At 42.0% G+C, this 19,900-nt stretch overlaps 1 protein-coding gene across 4 annotated transcripts in view; it reads left to right on the top strand.

Moving 5' to 3' along the window:
• Positions 1-19,900, top strand: part of FES (FES proto-oncogene, tyrosine kinase) — a 498,639-nt gene that overhangs the window by 49,551 nt on the left and 429,188 nt on the right. For all 4 annotated transcript variants that reach the window (XM_078683274.1, XM_078683270.1, XM_078683273.1 and 1 more), the window contains exon 2: positions 13,765-13,879. The gene's annotated coding sequence lies outside the window, so the exon portion shown is untranslated. The remainder of the gene's footprint in view (positions 1-13,764; positions 13,880-19,900) is intronic.

The raw sequence follows: 19,900 nt of genomic DNA, 5'->3' as shown, positions 1-19,900 counted from the left end.
CTGTGGTCCCATAGCAAGGCACTGATTCTACTCAAACACTTCCTCCTCTGTTACAAACCATCTAAACTTGAAGATGGGGCCCAGGGGATCTCGAAAGGTAAAGTGCTAGTCCACCTATGAACTCATTTCATCAATCAACTAAAAGCAGCCTCCACCCACAAATTACCAAACCGCAGCATTCAAGAAGAGCACAGTGCATGCCATTTAACATACCACGTGACAGTGTATGCTCAAACAGTCGTCAAGGAATCCCTGAAAGACCTGAAATACCCGCAGCAGGAAACAACAAGGCAGAGCTGGGGGATTAACAATGGTTTAGAATAAAGACACACACAAAGTGCACAACTAGCAGGAAACCAAGGAGACACAACCAGTGAGTCACAAGACAGAACATGACTTGAAATAAGCTGGGAAGTTTCCATTTGAACAGTATGAACAACAGCAGCATGCCTGGTAGAATACACGAAGAAGCCCTCTGATCATGTATGGTGCTTACATGCAAGCCCTGACCGGCTGCAGTCCCCCAGTCCGGGGTAGGACTGATAAACAAGAGTCCTCTACTAGTGCCCATTGATACAGTGATGGAAAGACTCAAGAATAAGCAAAATGTGGAAGCATACCAATAGACAGATAGTTCTCCAGAGCACCATACTGGGACTCCAGCTCATATAATAACATCAACAAATTAAATTGGAAATATGAACTTTATTCACCACTGCACAAAGCGAGATTACGGCGACCCATGTATTTTAAAGTTTGTTAATTAATTTTATCTTTTGATATATACTTCGTTTTATTTGAACTGTGGATTTAAAAAAATTGTGAGTTTTAATTAATTGTACAATAAAGTTACTTACTAGTGCCCATTGCTCTTACATACATAGATTTCAGTGCCTGTTTTTGTTTCACATATGATGACTCTCATGGGCATCTTTCTCCATTAGGCCTCTTGTTGTACAGTGCTTTGCTTCTTTCTTAGGCCAGCACTCTAGATCTCTCCCAAGGTTCTGGGTTCTGGAGTTCTCCTTCGCCCTGTTGGCAGTTGGAGCTCTGGTTGGACGGGGGGCTGACCTACCTATACCTGTGCTGCAATAAAGCTTCTACTTCACCTACCTACTTGTAGAGTCATCATCTATTATACAACTTTGGCGACTTGGACTAGTGGAGTGTCCAACCATTCCTTCTCCGCGTGTTGCTGCAACCAAAGAAACTAATACAGTGCGATAGAGTTCAAGAAACCCCAAGAACCCCGTGTGGACAGCGAGGAGCGAGGACGCTGACATCAATTTCCATCTCAACGATGACCGCTTGCCAAAAATGCACTTTCCCGATGTTTTCATCGTCGGAGGACTTCTGATACAGTGATTGACGTCATCTCTACCGTCGAGTCAGTATCGCGGTGAGTCGCTTAGCAACGCTAACTCACGCTGCGCGTTCACAACTTTGAACCAGGCAAGTGCGTCATTAGAACGCTAGCTACAGCAGCGACGACATCACAGAAGCGCAAGCTAAGACAGCGTCTACGTCAGTCTAACGCAAGCGGCGGAAGTGACATTTTACAAACAGGAATCAGCGTCATTGGAACGCAAGCACAAGCGTCACTGGAACGCACAACTACACAGAAGCAGCGTTCCCATCTCATTCTTGAAGCGCATTTCACTTGCGCATAGACTCTCGCTGTGGTTACAACGTTTAACGTCATACGCACGACGTTTTCGGCCATTTTACAGATATTTGAAAATTTACTCTGGATCTCCATGGAAACGCTCGTGTTTGAGCGCTAAGCATCGGTTCTTCGCCCCAGTTCTCCTCTGTGATAAGTGTGAACATTTATTTTAAACTCATTTTACTTTATTATTTGGTGTACTTATTTCTTTACCCTATTAGTAGTCCTTGAACATGGCTCAAGCGATCAATGTCACTCTTCCTCCTCAATTCTTGTCGGAACCAGGCACTCCTCCAATAGCCTGGGAAGACTGGATAGTCATGTTCTTTAACTATATTGAGGCTCTGGACGGTGAGGAGTATTCACCTAAACGGAAAAAAGCATTACTAATGACCACATTGGGTAAAGAGGGACAGCGTTTATTCAGATATTTACCTCAAGTACTACCTGTAGGGTCGCAAGCTGACTTTGATGAGTTTAAGGAAGCGATAACAAGATTAGATACCCGTTTTGGCAAAGAGGAGAACCTTATCCTTCAAAGATATAAGTTTTATAAGAATAGACAATTACCGGAAGAGAGCATTGATGAGTTTGTAGCGAGACTGCGCGAGCTATCAATCAAATGTAACTTTGGGCAGATGGCGGACGAGCTAATTAGAGACCAGCTAGTTGTTCAAGCCAACAATAGAAAAGTACAAGAACGTTTGTGGGCGGCAAAGAACCCAAGTTTGAAAGATGCTATAGATCTTGCCAAGGTTGTGGAAGAAAGCGAAAAGTGTATGAGAGAACTACAGAAAAGTAGTTTGGAGACTAAAGTGGCAGAAATCTCTCATAAGAATACCTATAGCGAAAATAGTGAGGATGAAGCTACTGCCATTGCAATAGTTAGGAAGAAAGGCTATGTCCTTCAGAAAAAGAATGTACAACAAACTTCTTTTAGTAAGAATAATCAAAAGATTTGTTTTAGATGTGGTAGCTTTTCCCATCCTTCAGATAGTAAATTTTGTTTTGCAAACAACAAAGAGTGTCTGAAGTGTGGTAAGACAGGACACTTCGCTAAAATGTGTAGGAATAAGAATAATTCGAGAATTACAATTGTTAACGAGAATGATGATTTGAGACGTGATGTCAACAAAATCTTAGTTCTGACTGACACTGTGTGCGCGTGTGATAACCAGAGGGGTAACCCTTTTAAGGATGAGTTTGTCATTGATGGGAAAGTCATTACACTCATGGTTGACACTGGTTCCAAGTGGACTATAATTCCCAATTCGTTGATGAAAAGTGTGTGGGGTGAAAGAGTGTTGAAGATGTGTGACATCTTCCCGTCTGGCTACCAGGGGGAGAAAATTGACATACTGGGTTTCTTTGAAGCTGAAATTGGTTTCAAGGGAAGATTGGCTCGTGGTAAAATCTACATATCTGCTGATGGTCCAGCAATCTTAGGCCGTCACCATCAATATGATCTGCACATAGTGGTTGATCCTAGATCTGATAATCCTATTTCTATTGTTGAGACCCCATCCTTAGAAGTTATATTAGCTAAATATAAAAATGTTTTTAGAGATCAGTTGGGCGAACTCATTGGCTATTCACATCGTATAGTCCTCAAGGAAGGCAGTTCACCTGTACAACACAAAGTAAGGAGGGTGCCCTTTGCTTTGCGAGATGAGGTCAAGGCTACCCTTGAGGAGATGCTCCAAGGGGGTATTATTGAACCCATCGAGGCGTCTCCTTGGGTTTCGCCTGTTGTAATATCACAGAAACCGGACAACAAGATCAGGTTCTGTGTGGATCTTCGTTCCCTTAACAAATGTGTTGTAGCAGATGTATTCCCTCTACCCAACATTGGCGAATTAGTATCAACCCTTAAGGGAGCAAGGTTCTTCAGTAAGCTAGACCTCAAACACGCCTACCATCAAATTTGCTTAGACGAAAGCTCAAAGCATTTAACTGCCTTTATCACCAGCGAGGGCACATTTCAATTCACCAGGCTACCCTTTGGGCTAGTCTCAGCGGCTAGCGTGTTCCAGAGACTTGTCTCTGAGGTCTTTAAGGGTCTTGATAAGGTGCTGTACTTTCAAGACGATATTTTGATTTATGGCAATTCTCCACAAGAACACAACAAAATCTTACAAGATGTGTTAGTTAGAGTGGATGAGGCTGGTTTGACTCTAAGAAAGGAGAAGTGTGCTTTTCTGTTGAGAGAAATTGAGTATTTAGGATTTTGTTTATCAGAAGAAGGCATCAAACCTAAGAAAAACTTACTTGAAGCTATTGAGTTGGCGCCCTCCCCAGTCGATAAAGATCAGCTTCGGTCCTTTATGGGCTTGGTCGAGTTCTACTCGAAATTTGTAAGAGATTTCTCATCCAAGACTGCTCCTCTGAGATCCTTACTCAAAAAAGGTGTCAAATTTAGTTGGACCTCTGAGCATGAATCCTGTTTTAGATTAATCAAAGGAGAACTTAAAGCTGCAAATGTCCTCACTCCTTTTGACACTGCTCGGTCCTCCATCCTCATGGTTGACGCCAGTGCCATTGGCCTTGGTGCAGTTCTCTTACAAAGACAAGGTGGTGTGGAGAAAACCATTGCATTCGCGTCTAGGCCTCTGTCCACCTCTGAGTCAAACTACTCAGTAATAGAGCGTGAGGCTCTTGCTGCAGTCTGGGGAACGAATTACTTTCGAACCTACTTGTGGGGTTACAAGTTTGTTTTACGTACAGACCACAAACCCCTTTTAAATGTTTTAGCTCCTGGTGGAGCTGGTAAAGGTTCTCCAAGGTTGGCGAGACTGGCTTCTCGCTTGCAAGATTATCAGTGTGAGATCGAATTTGTCCATGGGTGGAAGAATATCCAAGCGGATTGCCTGTCTAGGCTCCCTATTCCTTCCACTTGTTCTGGTTCTGAGATCCCGTCTGATGATCTTGCGGTTGCTGTAATGGAGGATGTTGTGTCGGTGGGCGGTGGTTCATTTTCCCATGTTGAATGGTCCAAGGGCATGGCTGAAGATTTGACCTTGAAGGCTGTCATCAGTCTTGTTTCCAATGGTTCTAGGAGGGAAAGTTATGTTAGTCCTTCAGTCAGGCCCTTCCTGAAAATCTTAGATGAACTTTCTTTAGAGGGTAAAGATGTTTTGATGCGAGGTGACCGTTTTGTCCCTCCCTGTTCATTAAGAAAAAGGATTTTAGACTTGGCCCATGAGGGACACTTGGGTCAAAGTCTCACTCAACGCCGTGTCAAACTGAACTTTTGGTGGCCCTCTATCGATAATGATGCAATTGATTGTGTTACGAAGTGTAGTTTCTGTAGGGAAGGGGAGAAGCGCCTCAAAGTCTTGGGCTCTCGGTCTACACAAAAAATTGTGTATGAGAATACTCCCTGGCATAGTGTCTGTATTGACTTCATAGGACCTATGAATGAACTACCTATTGATCACCGTTTTGCAATTGTTTTAATCGATTGTTTTTCTAAATGGCTGTGTGTACAATTTGTTAAAGAAATCACCACTGAAGCCACCATTAAGTTTTTGAAGAGTACTTTTATCAACGAGGGGTACCCTTCTGTTCTCATATCAGACAATGGGACTCAACTCACGTCTTTGAAGATGACTTCATTTGTAAATGAGTGTGGTATCAGGCATCAGAAGACTAGTCTTTACAATCCACAAGGGAATGGCCTGTGTGAAAGGGTGAATCGCCTCGTCAAAGGCGTGATTCAGTTGTACGTTGAGACTGGCTGTTTTTCAACAGAGCGTGTCCAGGAACTGGTCTGGGCTTACCGCTCCACACCCCCTCTCTCCATTTTACAAGGCCTGGTGTTGTTCTCATGTCGTTTGTTAGAGACTCACCCACATTAAGGATGATCCAGGCTCAGCGACTTTTCACAGGGTGATTCCTTTTATTGGTTTCCAGTGGAACTACCAAAATATGTTACTATCAGAATGCAAGTTGCACAGGATGGAGGCAGGATGAGGACTACTTCTCAAAATCCCAAGACACTAATCAATAAAGACCTCCCTGAAACTGCTTCACAGGCTGCACTTTGAAGTCAGGTTGAGGTTAATCTGAGGAACAACTATTTAACAAACATTTCTGGAATATGAAATCCGAGTTAACAATATTATGTAACTAATGTTAAGAGCTATTTTGTGGTTATAGCAGCTGTACCAAAATGACAACATTTACCAGGTGATTAAAGATATCTTTTAATATTAGTTATTTAGTGTTAAGATAAAATGTTTGTTTAGAGCAGGGCCTAGCGTGGCAATGTTCATCAGTAAATAAAGTCGAGTTATCAGTATTAGATAATCAGTGTATTAAGATAGAAAACTGGCTTAGAACGAACAGTAAACCGGAAGTTATCATATCTCCAGGAAATGAAATGCTGGTACTTCATATCAGAGAGTCGATGTTAAGATGGAATGTGCGCTTACAGCAGTGGCTCTGTAGTTACAATGTTTACCAGCGTGAATGAATTATTGTTGACTTAGTAAGTGGGTAAGTTGTTGGTACGGCTTTGGACCCTATGTCAGATGTTGGGGAAATCGCGACACAGACACTACTCAGATGGGTTGTAACTGGCCCTGGGCACGTGCGCCCGGCCCCTTTTATTGGAAGGGTCATCTGACTGGTGGCGCCTGTGACAGATGGGTGTGTAGTGCAGTGTCAGGGGAGGGTCTGCCTCGTTTCTGTCCGGCAGGACACTACAGTCTCATAGCAGAGAAGAATATGGCCCATAATAAGCATTCAGGTCTTGATGACAAAAAAATGATTTTCAATACTATAAAGATTAGCTGTTTGGAATGTAGATCACAATTTCTCCCAAAAATACTATTTTGAAGACCATAACCCTATGTGCTAAAGCGTGTTATCGCTCAGGTCTGTACAATACACGTATAGATCACAGCACGTGGTCATTTAATGATTGTCTTGCTGATTGATAGGAAATTATTGACAGCCCATCATATCGGTGTCCATAATGACCTGGATTGAGGTGGTTCTCTTGTAGTACATGCTTAATCTGGGTTCTGTGCGCTATCTCAAAACAAAGACCATATTGATGCCCAGTCATCACAGCCCAGTGCAACCCAGAACTGCTCGGCACTGGCGAAGCACCATCTTCAGTCTTCCTATTACAGTAGCTGTGACAAGAGACACTCTCTACATTGTAATTTGTACAATCAAGTAGAACATGAATCTGAACTTCCAATAATACAAATTGTTGACTAGGGCCCTCCTTTTGGGTGACCTCATAAAATCGACTTTGGCAATAGCAGGAGTTTCTGCCAAATCTCTATTACCAGACATGCAGTAACTCCGAATGCAGTATTCTGCATCACATTTACCACAACGGTTGCCATGGAGTATGCATAAGCATGGCTTAGCAACAGAGGATACGTATTTTAATTGACTAGATGTTTTTTTAATGCACCAGCCATAGTATGGCAAACTGTTGTTATTGCACTAGATCATGAATATATTCCTGACCACTCTCTTGACACACCAGAGTGGCATTGTGTCGTGCCCAAAACATTGTCTGACAAAAATGTTGTGCCCTATATTCTGTTTCAGGTAAGAGCTATTAGTTGGGAAACAATGTGTAGGATTGGATAATGTGATCAAGTGTTCAAAGGCCACATATGATCTGATCTATGCATCACTCATATAACATATTTATACGGAGCGCATCTCCTGAAAAACTATTTGCATCCCTTTACTATTAAAGAGTCCCATATTCAGAAGTAAAGTTAAGAAAATGTATCTTTTTCAGGCAAGCATTTCTCCTGCGATGCCCAGTTGCATCCCTTTTTTTCTGTGTCTATTTACTGACGCATGAAAATTGCAAACCCACTCTCTTCATATGCCCTCCTCATACACTAAGGCAACCATATGCCCTCCACTCACCATCCTGACCTCATCAATTCACACTCCTCAAAATACAGCGACTCAAGGATTTGATTGATGAGACGGCATGCACTGCCTAATCTGATCACTTTCCCTAAAAGCCACTACCACGATTAGATGATGTCACTATTTTGCTTGTGTAACTCATTTCACTGTCCCTAAGGGTGTTATTTGTGTTGATTACTCATTGACAATGCCTAATCATTTCCTATTAAGCATGCATCCTTCCTGACGTCAAGGAGTTTAATTAAAAATATCTATCAATGCCTTTGTGCATTAGTGTATCCAGCATTGGCATGGTCAATAGGTCTCGCCTTTGGGACCTTATAAGTGTTTAGCCAGAGCTATTGGCAAAGTGGAACACCCGACCTTTAGGGCCATATTCAAGACTGCTTGTATCACTCATAAAGCCCTACACACATCCACTCCACAGTAGTCTGCTGACAAACATAGTCTGGGTACACTAGATCATCAGGAAATGCTGAAGCACCAGTGCTAGAGCACCTGACCTTTAGGGCCCTATACAAGACGGCTTGTATGACTAATTAGGCCCTACATACATCCACTCCACTGTACCCTGCTGACAAACATAAGATCTCTGGGGGGCACTAGATCTTCGTGGAATGTTGAAGCACCGCTGCTGGAGCACCGACCTTTAAAAGGAATGCCTTCTGGCTCAATACTTCAAGAAGCACGACCAGAACATGGAACTCCTTATCGCTGAACCTACGCACCACCACTTTAAAGCTTCTCTGTAAATCTCACCTAAAAGGGCTTCTCCTTTCAAGGATATTTTAGCTAGCCTCTCCTTCCTTGAATTTAACTTCTCTAGTTTACTCTCCACACCAGTCGGTTCCTTGAGATGTACTGCACTTCCTCCATTTCATTAGACTCCCTCTTGGCACCAGTCGACACATCGTGTTACTCACATTTTAGGACTGTTGCAACATACTCTGCACTCCAGTGCATGTGGCTTTTTTTAAATGTACCTACATCTTCGGATAACATAATGTTGTGCCCTATGTAATGTTCTACTCTTCTACTCTAATGTAGTAACATCTGTACATTTGTGCAGTATGTATAAATCCATTTCTATTATAAGCCCTCTGACACCTTTGGCTAATATCTGTCCTATCAAAAGATTTTAAGAATAAAAATCCGTGGTACATCACTTCCCTTCCACCTGCATCAGTTTAACCCTGGTAGGGCACTTGACCTTCAGTCTGATTTTGGTTAAACCAGTGTTTAAGATTATCGCCCGCTAAGTCACTGTCACTCCGTGTGATCCTGGGCAGGCCTCTTTTGCTCCTCTGTTTTAAGAAGAGCCAAACAGAGTTGAGTAAACGGTGGGTGAGAGCTGCTCTGTGTGACTTGTGGGCGGGCCTGTTATCAACTGCAGAGACAGACTCCTCTGACACTAAACACAAACCTTCTCAGGTGTGAACATGTCTAAATGTTATGAGAAATCTATGCTACTGGAGCAAGGACCAGAGGTAAAACGTGTAAGTCTGTTTAAATATTAACATGTTCACCTGCAGTTCCAGCCCTATTAAAGGAAATAACATTATATGAAGTAAAATATACTGGAATGAAAATTTTCGGCTTTCCTTCGCTTTCTGCAAGAAAAGTGAAAGGTTTAGAGACCTTAGGAAGTTGGTTCAGATAAGTGCAGGAGGTTTTGTGCTTCAGCTGAGTGTTGTCCGGTGACTGTGATAAACCATGTGACCCTCCACACCACGTGACCCATCTCTCACACTCTCACACTACTGGTCTGTGGTACTTAGGTGAGACTGAACAGACGAGGGAAGTGGTCAACGACTGGTCTATTAAAATGTTTATTTTACACCAATACAGTTGCATATGCTACACGTCAACCAACGCATCACTGGACGCCTGCAACTGGAAGTAAAACGCGTGGTAACTTGTTTATTGAACACTCAGTTGAAATCCACAATTAAAAGCCAGCAATGAAGGGGAAAAATAAATCTAGGGGAGGGAGTGACCCATCAGCCATAACCAAAAGTTGCATGCCAGGTTCTCAGTGCCTGCCGCAAACCTAAGGTAGAGAAACCAGAGCTCAAGAGACGCTGACACGGCACAGCCGCTGCATGATGGTAAAAAATACAAAAAAATGTAACATGAAGTGCGCACCGGTATGTGAAGTGGGCACAGTGCGATAAAAGAAAGTTTGTTTACACACGCTACAAGTTGAAAAATGCAAGCTCGCTAAGCAGGCACCGCGCTCATACACAAGCATTGTTAAAGATGAAATGCGGCGTATGTGTCAGGCTGTCTTGGCCAGCACAAAACTACAAAAATAAAGAAAAAGTAGTGCTGTGAAACCAAACATATGGCCCAAAATGAAAGGATCTATATAGCTGGGGCAGTCGCCAGGGCGGGAACAAAATGGCTAAAGGCGGGGCAAATGGAATTTGTGAAGTCACACCAAGCAAGCAATCAAAAAGTGGTGGGAGTGTTTCATGCCCACAGAGGAATTACAATATGACTCTGCCTCTAGGCTCGACCTAAAAAGGGAAGAAAAAGGATTATTGATTCATATGAAATGTAACGTTCCATAATATAGAAGCATTTTCAGTGGAAGGAATGATAAATAATATTGGTCTACTCAGGAAGCAACCTGGACAGCACTTCAGCTTTTTCCGTTTTGTAAACCATGTCAAAAGGTAGCCCACAAGTGAAACTGTAAAAATAACTCAATCCATCCGTCTTATCTCTCTGTCTTATATTGCTACTCCTCTTTAAATCCTAACACTCCAATGATCATCTAAAATTCATTTGTATAAGCAACCCCATCAAGATGATTCATTCAAATACTTAACTGATTGCAGATAACTTCTCCCACCTAATTATGAGTTTGGTGCTGTGGGAGCGGGACCGCCTGCTCCCGCCGCTCCCGCCCTGCTCAGCCCATGGTTGAACACCTGCCAGATTAGGAGTTTTCTCCTATCTGGCTGGCGGTTCTTTTGCCATTCCCAGAGCGGTGCTTATAAAATAGGTACCTCGATGGGAACATCAAAGGCAGTACCTGCACGGCATGGCAGCTGCAGTCCATGCTGTGCAGGTACTGTTGTGCATGCACACTGGGGGGCACATGTTTTGCCATCATGTGTGCATCCATATGGCGCAGAGCACAAGGGGGCTCTGTAAGACTCCCTTTGTTTTCTCACTGAAACACTTTTTACGGCGGTCGCAACACCATGAAAAGTGTGGCGGTGAGGAAACTTATAATATGCTTGGAGCGGCCCCACTAAGCATATTGCGGCCTCAAGACTGTTGCAACATCACCAGCGATCAGAGCTGTGGTCCCACGGCGGCCCGGCCACTCTGGTTATAATGGGACTGTTGGAGTACCACTAGTTCCTCGCCCCACAAGTCAGACTCGTAATAAAGTCCTAAGAGTTTTTTTGGTTAAATATGGTTTCATATTTTAACACAAATCATCCATCTTGAAAACATTGTTACTGGATGCAACATATTCTTCGTCTTTAACAGGATTTCCAGCACCACAGTATTGTAGGCATCTACAGGTAGTTACAGTAGATTGTGGTCCGTAGCTATAAATGAAATCATGAGGAAAAATACCTGTACAACAGACAGGATTGTAAACAAATGTAAAGTTATAAAAGCTGTGGGTTTCTTTTCTGCTACATAAACACGTGCTTCCTAGAAGATCAGTCATTAGTCACAATACGTGAAAGAAGTGAGCAATACAAGCCTAAATACAGAATCTTTCCATTTCCTTTCTGTCTCTTTGGTACCAGCCGCAACAACAGATAGCTCAAGAAGAAAACTTAAGTGCCATGAAGAGTGTATTATTTTCTTAGCTTTAGGTTCATGCCACCTTTTCATTACTTCTTAGACCCGTTCTAAAAGTGACAGTAAATTAAGTGGCTAATGCAATATTTCAACATAAATACATAGTTGCAAAGATAGATAAACTATCTCCGTATTATTCATCCAAGAAATACTGGTATATTGTGCTTGTGTTGTTTAATCAAAAAAGCATTCATAAATACTCATAATGGCCATATTTTGTCGGATTTAAATTAAATCCAAGTTATAATCGTCCCCTAAAACAACTTTTAATGCAGACCGGAGATTCTCAATTCAGATATAATAAAACATAATTCTAAGGCATTGAGTAATCAATGGAGACTTACAATTTATCACCACTTTTGGGTGTCAGAAACAATAGATTCCTGCAGGATTGGTGGACAACCGTTCTTTAAAATAATCTCACTGCACCGACTGGGTGCTCGTCAGTTAGTGCATAAGTCTTCCTATAGTTCACATCCACTTCTAGGACCAAACAAATACTGCAATAATAAGATTGATTGGATGGTAACTTATCTGCCTATATGACATTAATTGTATCCTTCTATTTCCAATCATGTTTTAATTGTATTAGTAAACATATAAAATGATGGAACATGGTGTTGGCAATGCTTAGATGATCAGTGTTTTAATGTGTATAGCAAAAGCAAACACGCCTCCCTGTGCACCAGTCAATGGATCGTCATAGCGCTTCATTGTCGCGTGTCATTGTCGCTGATTGGTTTTGCTTTTGATATTTCTCTGGTAGAGAAAGCTATAAGAATTCCCCTTTTATGGAGTGAGAGATTTCTGTTTTGTCAGGAAGATGCTCCATAACGTTATATTTTGCTTCAGTGAATAATGAATTACTTCATGTCAAATTATTACAATGGTTTAAACATCACCAGCTTTGTTGACAGAAGTGTTTTATATGAAATTATTTTTCATGCTGCTGCAACATAACAGATCCTAAGAGACTAAGAATGCAAACTTCACATTTCAAGGAGCTTAATTACAAGATACCTTGTGATTTGCCCGCACTGAGGTAGTTTGGGCATCACCAGAACATTTTTTAAAGGTTTCAAGATTACTAATACACCAAGGAATAAAGCTCTGCATAGATCTCACACATTTAATGAAAGGAAGATGAAATTAATGAAATTGGTTAATAAATGATATTAAAGTTAAGTATGTTGTGGTTAGTCAAATAGTTGCAATAATACACTTCTAATGCTCACTCAAAACTTAGGTGACTTTTGTTTGTCTGCAAAAGATTTCTATTTAAGCCATAAAAGCCTATTATGGCCACTCAAGGTTTTATTAATTAAGGGATCAGGAACGTCCTGGCATACATAATAAGGATACTGCAAGTCATTGAGAAGTTCCATAACCATATAGAGGAATGAGGCATAAGTCCGAGTTACTTTATAAGGTTCTGGAACTCTGAGGTGACTTGCAATATCCTTGTTACGTACTCCAGGGGGTACTTTATTCCATATAATAGATGGTCACACCATCACATTTTCCACAAACCACATGAAACCTTGGTGCGTAGCTCTTTCATATGAAAGAGCGAGCACGTTTGCACAAATGAATCATAAAAGTAAATCCTCTAGTGCAAAATTATACACATCAAAAACCTGTTAGATATTTGTGACAAACAGTTATTAGAAACAATTCAATGCAAGTCAGTTTACAAAAAAAAGCTGCAGTAGCTTGGAATGTGTAGAAACATGCAGAAAGATTCTAGCTTTTCTCTATCTAATGGGTGCAAAAAATAAATACTCTCTGCTTGCCATTGTAAGCTATTAAAATAGAGCAGAAGCAAGCGATGCAATTACCTGTTTTCATTGCTTTAAACAGCTGCTGAAACTATGCTTCGTGACCTTACCTGCCTTGCACCTGGCAGCTGGCTTTTGCAGCAGGCATTGTGACATCCGAACTCAACTCTGATAACTTATAATAGTCGAGTTCTGACGGCTTTTCTTTCGGCGACTGGGTGCGTCACAAGTCACCGATTTATAAACAAATCAGAGATTGACGTTTAGTCAGGAATGATAGAATCCCATGTATTCTAGACAGAGTCACTAGAAGTGTTTGTATAGTTGATTTATTTTGTCTTCTGATATATTATTAAAGATTAAATGGCTGAAACTAAATCATTATTCATGTAGGCATTTTTCAACAACACAAGGAAATTGTATGAGCTGAAATGGGCAATTAACCTCTTCACTGTCCTACAGAGGTGCTTGTATGTAATATATCCGTGTATTAAGTATGCTATTATGATTTGTATAAAGAGTTCATGGTAAGAAAATACAAGAATTAAAAGAAATGCCTTTTCATTTTTTTTTAACAAGGTCTGGGGGCAAAGATTTGAGAAAGTGACTGTCTGGCACAGGAGTAAAGAGACATCCGGTAGTGAAGAAGTAACAAGGAATCCTGTACGGGCTCCCAACACTGATTACATGACAGGTAAAGTTATTCCATTGCACATTTCAACTGATCATGCTAATTATGATGTGAAAAACAATGAAGGAAAGACACGCTCATCCATGTTAGGTCCTATAAGTTTAATTTATGTTAATGTGCTTGTTTCAGTGGACACCACTTTCACAAATTTAGATGAGAATCTAATCGGGGACAGATAATGCTTAAGGCTATTGCAGTTGGATCTAACACATTAGACAGCAGCAAAAGGCCTGAACAAAGACCATAAATGGTCTATGAAGAAAAATAATGTTAAAGGGGAATGGCAATAATTGTCAAGTGATGCAAAGATCCAAGAAATATACATGGTAGAAATATTTCCCTGGAACATTGCATCACTTAGCATTTACTTGTATTTCCTTTTGTCATTTTTTTGTCTAAAAAGATACTCAGTCCACTATCTGTGTTCAAGCCTTTTGCATTATATAAAAATTGGAAAAGGAGCCATGTTTGAAGGGTATGAGATATTGGTGGTATGGGATATTGGCTCAGCACAAAATCTACAAATAAGTGAAATTCATCGGTCACAGTAAGACGTGAACCTTGGCTCCTACCCACAACATCCTCACCCAACCTTTACTCTTACCATAGTCATACAATATTTACTTAATAAACAGAGTTAATTACGCGGTACGGCTGATTAAATTATGTACAGAGAAAAAGCAAATTATGTGGAGTAATGCAGCACTTTTTGTGATAGTTTTACTTCTTTCTTTTTTTTTCTTTTTTCACACGATAACACTGCATGGGTAAAAAGCATTCATTAGTACAAATTTAACTTCCAAACAGCAATAAGTAAATGCAGGATGCCCAGTAAAAATTTGCGGAGCACTTTCCACAGCGCTGGAACACACATTGCAATATTTTTAGTAGCCTTTGATCTGTTTGAGCTAGAAACTAAATTTTTGTGTTGAAATGTACACACACGATGGCTTCTGTGGCAAAAGTGGCAAATCTCTAATTATGCGGAAAGTGCTGCAACCACAGAATCACATAATTCCATTGGCCCCAATAATAAAAACATTTTTTTACACATGCAATAGCATATGCCATAATGTACAACATATTTATTAATGCCCTTCACTGCTAGAGTTTAGAAACAGTACATATTTGGACATTCCCGAAATTGGGAGTACCCATACTAGCACGAGAATTATAGGTCTTTTTTCAAAATGACTTATTTTTTACACATTGTCTTTCATTTGGAAGGCGGAAATGCATCAAAAGTCACAAGTCAATAGGTAATAACAGTTGTTCTACACTTCTGTGTTACCCTAAGTCTCCCGATAAAAATGGTACCTCACTTGTGTGGGTAGGCCGTGTGCCCACGACAGGAAATGGCTCAAAACGCAACATGGATACACCACATTTTCACAATGAAAAGTGACTCTTTTTTTGCAAAGTGCCTAGCTGTAGTTTTTGAAACCTAGCTCTGCCTGCACCTAGGGAAACCTAGCAAGCCTATACATTTTTGAAAACTAGACATCCAGGATAATCCAGGAAGGGGTGTCTTGACTGGCTCTCGCTAGGTTCTGTTACCCAGAATCCTTTGCAAACCTAAAACTGAGTCCAAAAAAACACATTTTCCTCACATTTTTGTGGTGAAAAGTTCTGGAATCAGCGTGGATCCACAAAATTCCACCCACCACGCGTTTCCCAAAGTCTTCTGAGAAAAATGGTGCCTCACTCTTGTGGGTAGGCCTAGTGCCCACAACAGGAAACGGCCAGAAACGCAAGGTGGGCACACCACGTTTTCACAGTGAAAAATTACCCTTTTTTTTGCTAAGTGCCTAGCTGTAGTTTTTTAACCCTAGCTCTGCCGGCACCCAAGGAAACCTAGCAAACCTATACATTTTTGAAAACTAGACTCCCAGGGGAATCCAGGATGGAGTAATGTGACTGGCTCTCACCAAGTTCTGTTACCCAGAATCCACCCACCCCGCGTTCCCCAAAGTCTTCCGAGAAAGATGGTACCTCACTTGTGTTGGTAGTCCTAGTGCCCGTAACAGAAAATGGACCAAAACGCAAGTTTGGCACACCACATTTTCACAGTGAAAAATGACCCTTTTTTGCAAAGTGCCTGGCTGTAGTTTTTGAACACTAGCTCTGCCGCCACCTAGAGAAACCTAGCTAACCTATACATTTTTTAAAACTAGACACGGAGGAGGTATAGCTTGCGTGGATCCCCCAACTTTTTCTTACCCAGAATCCACTGCAAACCTCAAATTTTACTGGAAAATCACTTTTCTCACACATTTTTGCTTGGGAAAGTTGTGGCATCACCGGGCTGACAAAAATTTCCTACCACCCAGTGTTCTCCCAGGTCTCCTGATAAAAATGGTCCCCCCCTCTTCTGGGAGGCCCAAGTACCCGCAACAGGTAAGGGCCCAAAACGTATTGAGGCGACATCAAAATTGCCTATCACAAAACAACCTGGTTTTTCAAGGGTGACACCTGGGTATTTGGCCCTGTGCTCAGCGGCCAGCTAGGGAAAACTACCAAACCCACACATTTCTGAAAACTAGACATCCAGGGGATTCCAGGGAGGAATGGCTTACGTGGATCCCCCAACGTTTTCTTACCCAGAACACGTTGCATACCTCAAATTTAGCTGAAAAAAATCACTTTTTCCATACATTTTTGTGTGGGAAAGTTGTGGCATCACTGGGCTGACACAAATTTCTTACCACCCAGTGTTCCCCCAGGTCTCCCGATTAAAAATGGTGCCTCACTCGTGTGGGAGGCCCAAGTACCCAGGACAGGCAAGGGCCCAAAACCTATTGAGGTGACATCAAAATTGCCTATCACAAAACAACCTGGTTTTGCAAGGGGGGTGACCTGGGTTTTTGGCCCCGTGTTCGGAGGCCAGCTAGGGAAACCTACCAAACCCACACATTTCTGAAAATTAGACACCCAGGGGATCCAGGGAGGTATGGCTTGCGAGCCTCTCAGCCCTCAGCACCTCTAAATTGGCCTCCCGGTCCTGAAGATGATCCTGAATAAATAGGATCGAAACGCCGTCGAACATTTTACCGGCGCGTATTCAACTTTGGATCACAAAATTGCTTTAAACCATGATCAATCACTGAAAATAACCTTTCATTTTGAACCAATTATTTTGTACATATATCCTTTATCACTTTGTCACACTGCGCCTTTTGCTGTTTTTCTCACTTGCGCCGTCACTTTTCATGTCACGAGCACACCATGCACCAAGTCTCTTAGGGTTGCCTTTGCATTTAATGCTTACAGTGCTAATATAACTGTTTTGTATGAACTGCGTTTTAAAATATATGTTGCACATTTGAACAAACTACCAGGAGTCTCCCTTTTTTTCCTTTTTTCCTCTGTGTAGTGTCGTGTACATAATGTACAATGTTGCTCTCTCAACCAAAACAATGCCTGTCCACATTGTTATTCAGTTTCTCATTTACATCTTATGTTCACCTTCGAAAACATATGGTGTATTGGAACTTATGGTAAAATCTTAACTTTAGCTCCTACCCCGCCCCCTCACTCATCTTTGACTCCCACCGCGATCATATTTTTCACTTTCATTTTCATCTTCAATAAAATACAATTGCAGAAATATTCTTTAATATTTATTATTTCTCTCTGTCTCAAGAAATGACTGCTGCTGGTGTCTTTTTTTGTCTTGTCAATGTTTTCAGAGGCGTCTGTTTTCGAATGTTATGCCAAATTCCCTTTGAAAACACCTACCAAATAATTGGGCACACTGTACTTTTTGATCAATTGTTATCTGGACATGACTGTCTAGAATCTTCTTATAACTCCCTGGAGCTCTGCCAGTGTTATGAAAACACATCCTCTTTCAATAAAGGGCTGCTCACACTGACAAATATTGTAATTTCCCGGTCAATGGTGTAATAAATCGTGGTTTCAACAGCGATCACACAAACCGTGCAAATGTCATACATTTCCAGTTAAGGACGGTGGTGACGCATAGTGTACAGTGGTCAGTGTTGCAACAGGGCTAAGACAAAGTGTCTCGGTTGCTTTCCAAAACGACCTTTCTTGTGCAGCTCTTAGTGAGTGAGGACACCTATAGCACGCCAGGTTGTGCCTGCCACAATAGATTTGTGGATTCCCACATGTTTTCTTCTCCACCACACCACTGACAAATCTTGTTGTATATTGCAGAGTTGCTGTGCATTGAAAAAGCTAAAAACTGTGTAGCTGAGAGATAGATTCTGAACCGTGGGGAAATCCCTGGTCCTGTTTCACCTGGATCCTGGGTACCAACGCCCTGGATGGGTACTGCCTGCCAAAGCTGAGCCCTGACAAAGAGAATAAATGGGCATTGGAACAGGTCCCTGGGGGGGCCTCTATTTCTGCCCTTCAGGCCCAAGGGAAATACCACTGTGCCGGGAGCCCGGCTCACATTTTAACACCACAATATTTGGGTCAAGTCAGAACCTCATGTCCAGTGCTCTGGATCACATCTTTTGGTGGGTCTGGGGCACCCCTGTGATTCTACCCACCTGCAGGTTGCCCGTTCAAGGTATCCTTGATGATCAAAGGGTAGTGATAGTAAGGAGTTTAGTCCCTACTTACTTTTAAATCTACCTTGTTTTATTGTAAATGGACCTGCAAACTAGTGTAATAAAACTGTTTACAAAATCTTGTTAGCTTCTGAATATAGTCAATATTTGTTCAATAAGGCTCGATATGTGAATGAATTATGCCTGGTAGGCCACATCTTTTTAACACCCTCACCTTTTTAATTCCACTTGAAGCCCTGCTGGAAACTCTATTCAAGGCCTCCTTCTGGAAACCTCGTACTTATGCCCGGGAATTCCGCCCCTGAAGTGACTGATACCTGGTATGTAGGCAGTGGCGGCTGCCATCTACGGGAAGGTTACAACTGGTGTACTCACAAGTATTTTTTTTTAAACTTACCTGAACCGAAACTCCAGACCTCTTGTGAACCACAATCTGCAGTACGGCACTAATCCTGGCGCTGCTCTCGTGCTGTGACAGCAGCGCCCTGATTAGACTGAGCGGCCTCGCTCCGCACTCCCAAGCACCCTGGAGGCCGGCACTTACTTTAACCTAGCTGTCTTAAAACAGCTGGGCTAGAGGTTTCAAAGTGCGCATGTCTGGCTGGCCATCGCAAGGCGGTCGGCTAAAGGGACATGCGCACTTTGAAAAGTGCAGAAACAGCCCACCCTCCTCCCTGATGTTGTCATTCAGCAGCGGCCCCGCCCCCCGTCCTTACGCTCAGTTCTGAGGGGGAGGATGAAAAATAAAATGGTAATATATTGCCATTTTATATTTCATCTTTGGGGGTAACTTAAGTGGGACGATGCTGCTCCGCTCCAATGGAGGAGACGCTCCTGTATGTAGGTATCTCGAGGGGACAACGGAGGTGGAGGTGAAGGGTCCAGAGGAGCCGCTTAGAAATAAAGAATTATTAGGGAAGCCTGTAATTCCTATTCTGATTCCCCTGGCTATTTCTCTTGTTGCAGCCACTATTTCACCCTGAGACATGGCCTGCTGTAGGTGGCAGTCCTCTCTGGGTGCAGCAGATATATTGAATTACCAGAGAGCACAGAATCCCTATTCAGTCAGTATCTCAAGCTCCCAGTCGCATTACTGAAGGCCCTGCAAAGTGCCCTACATGCCATTCTCATTCCCATGCATGTATGAGTTCTTTTTTTTTAAGTCACTCCAGTTTTTTAAGTCCTATTTTCTATTTAACTCTATTTTCGTTACTCTGTTAAATATTTATCTGTTTCCCTGTTCGGCGTTGAGTGCACATTACCCGTGCCTATCTTCCCAATTTCTAGCTGTGTTCTTTAGTTGTCCCCCCGCCCACTACCTTTTTGTAAACCACAAAGATGGGCCGATTTGAAACGTGTTGATCACTTCCGGTTCTCGCTCTCCTCGTCTTGCCGCAGACGTGGTGTCTGCTGTTGACTCTGCTATTCTAGTGCACGTGGATCTTCTCTTCTGACGCCTCTTTATGCAATTTAATTCACTATA

The sequence above is a fragment of the Lissotriton helveticus genome, chromosome 3_1 (assembly GCF_964261635.1).
Source record: "Lissotriton helveticus chromosome 3_1, aLisHel1.1, whole genome shotgun sequence".
NCBI classification, from domain to species: Eukaryota; Metazoa; Chordata; class Amphibia; order Caudata; family Salamandridae; genus Lissotriton; species Lissotriton helveticus.
This window is presented reverse-complemented; position numbering and strand designations above follow the sequence as displayed.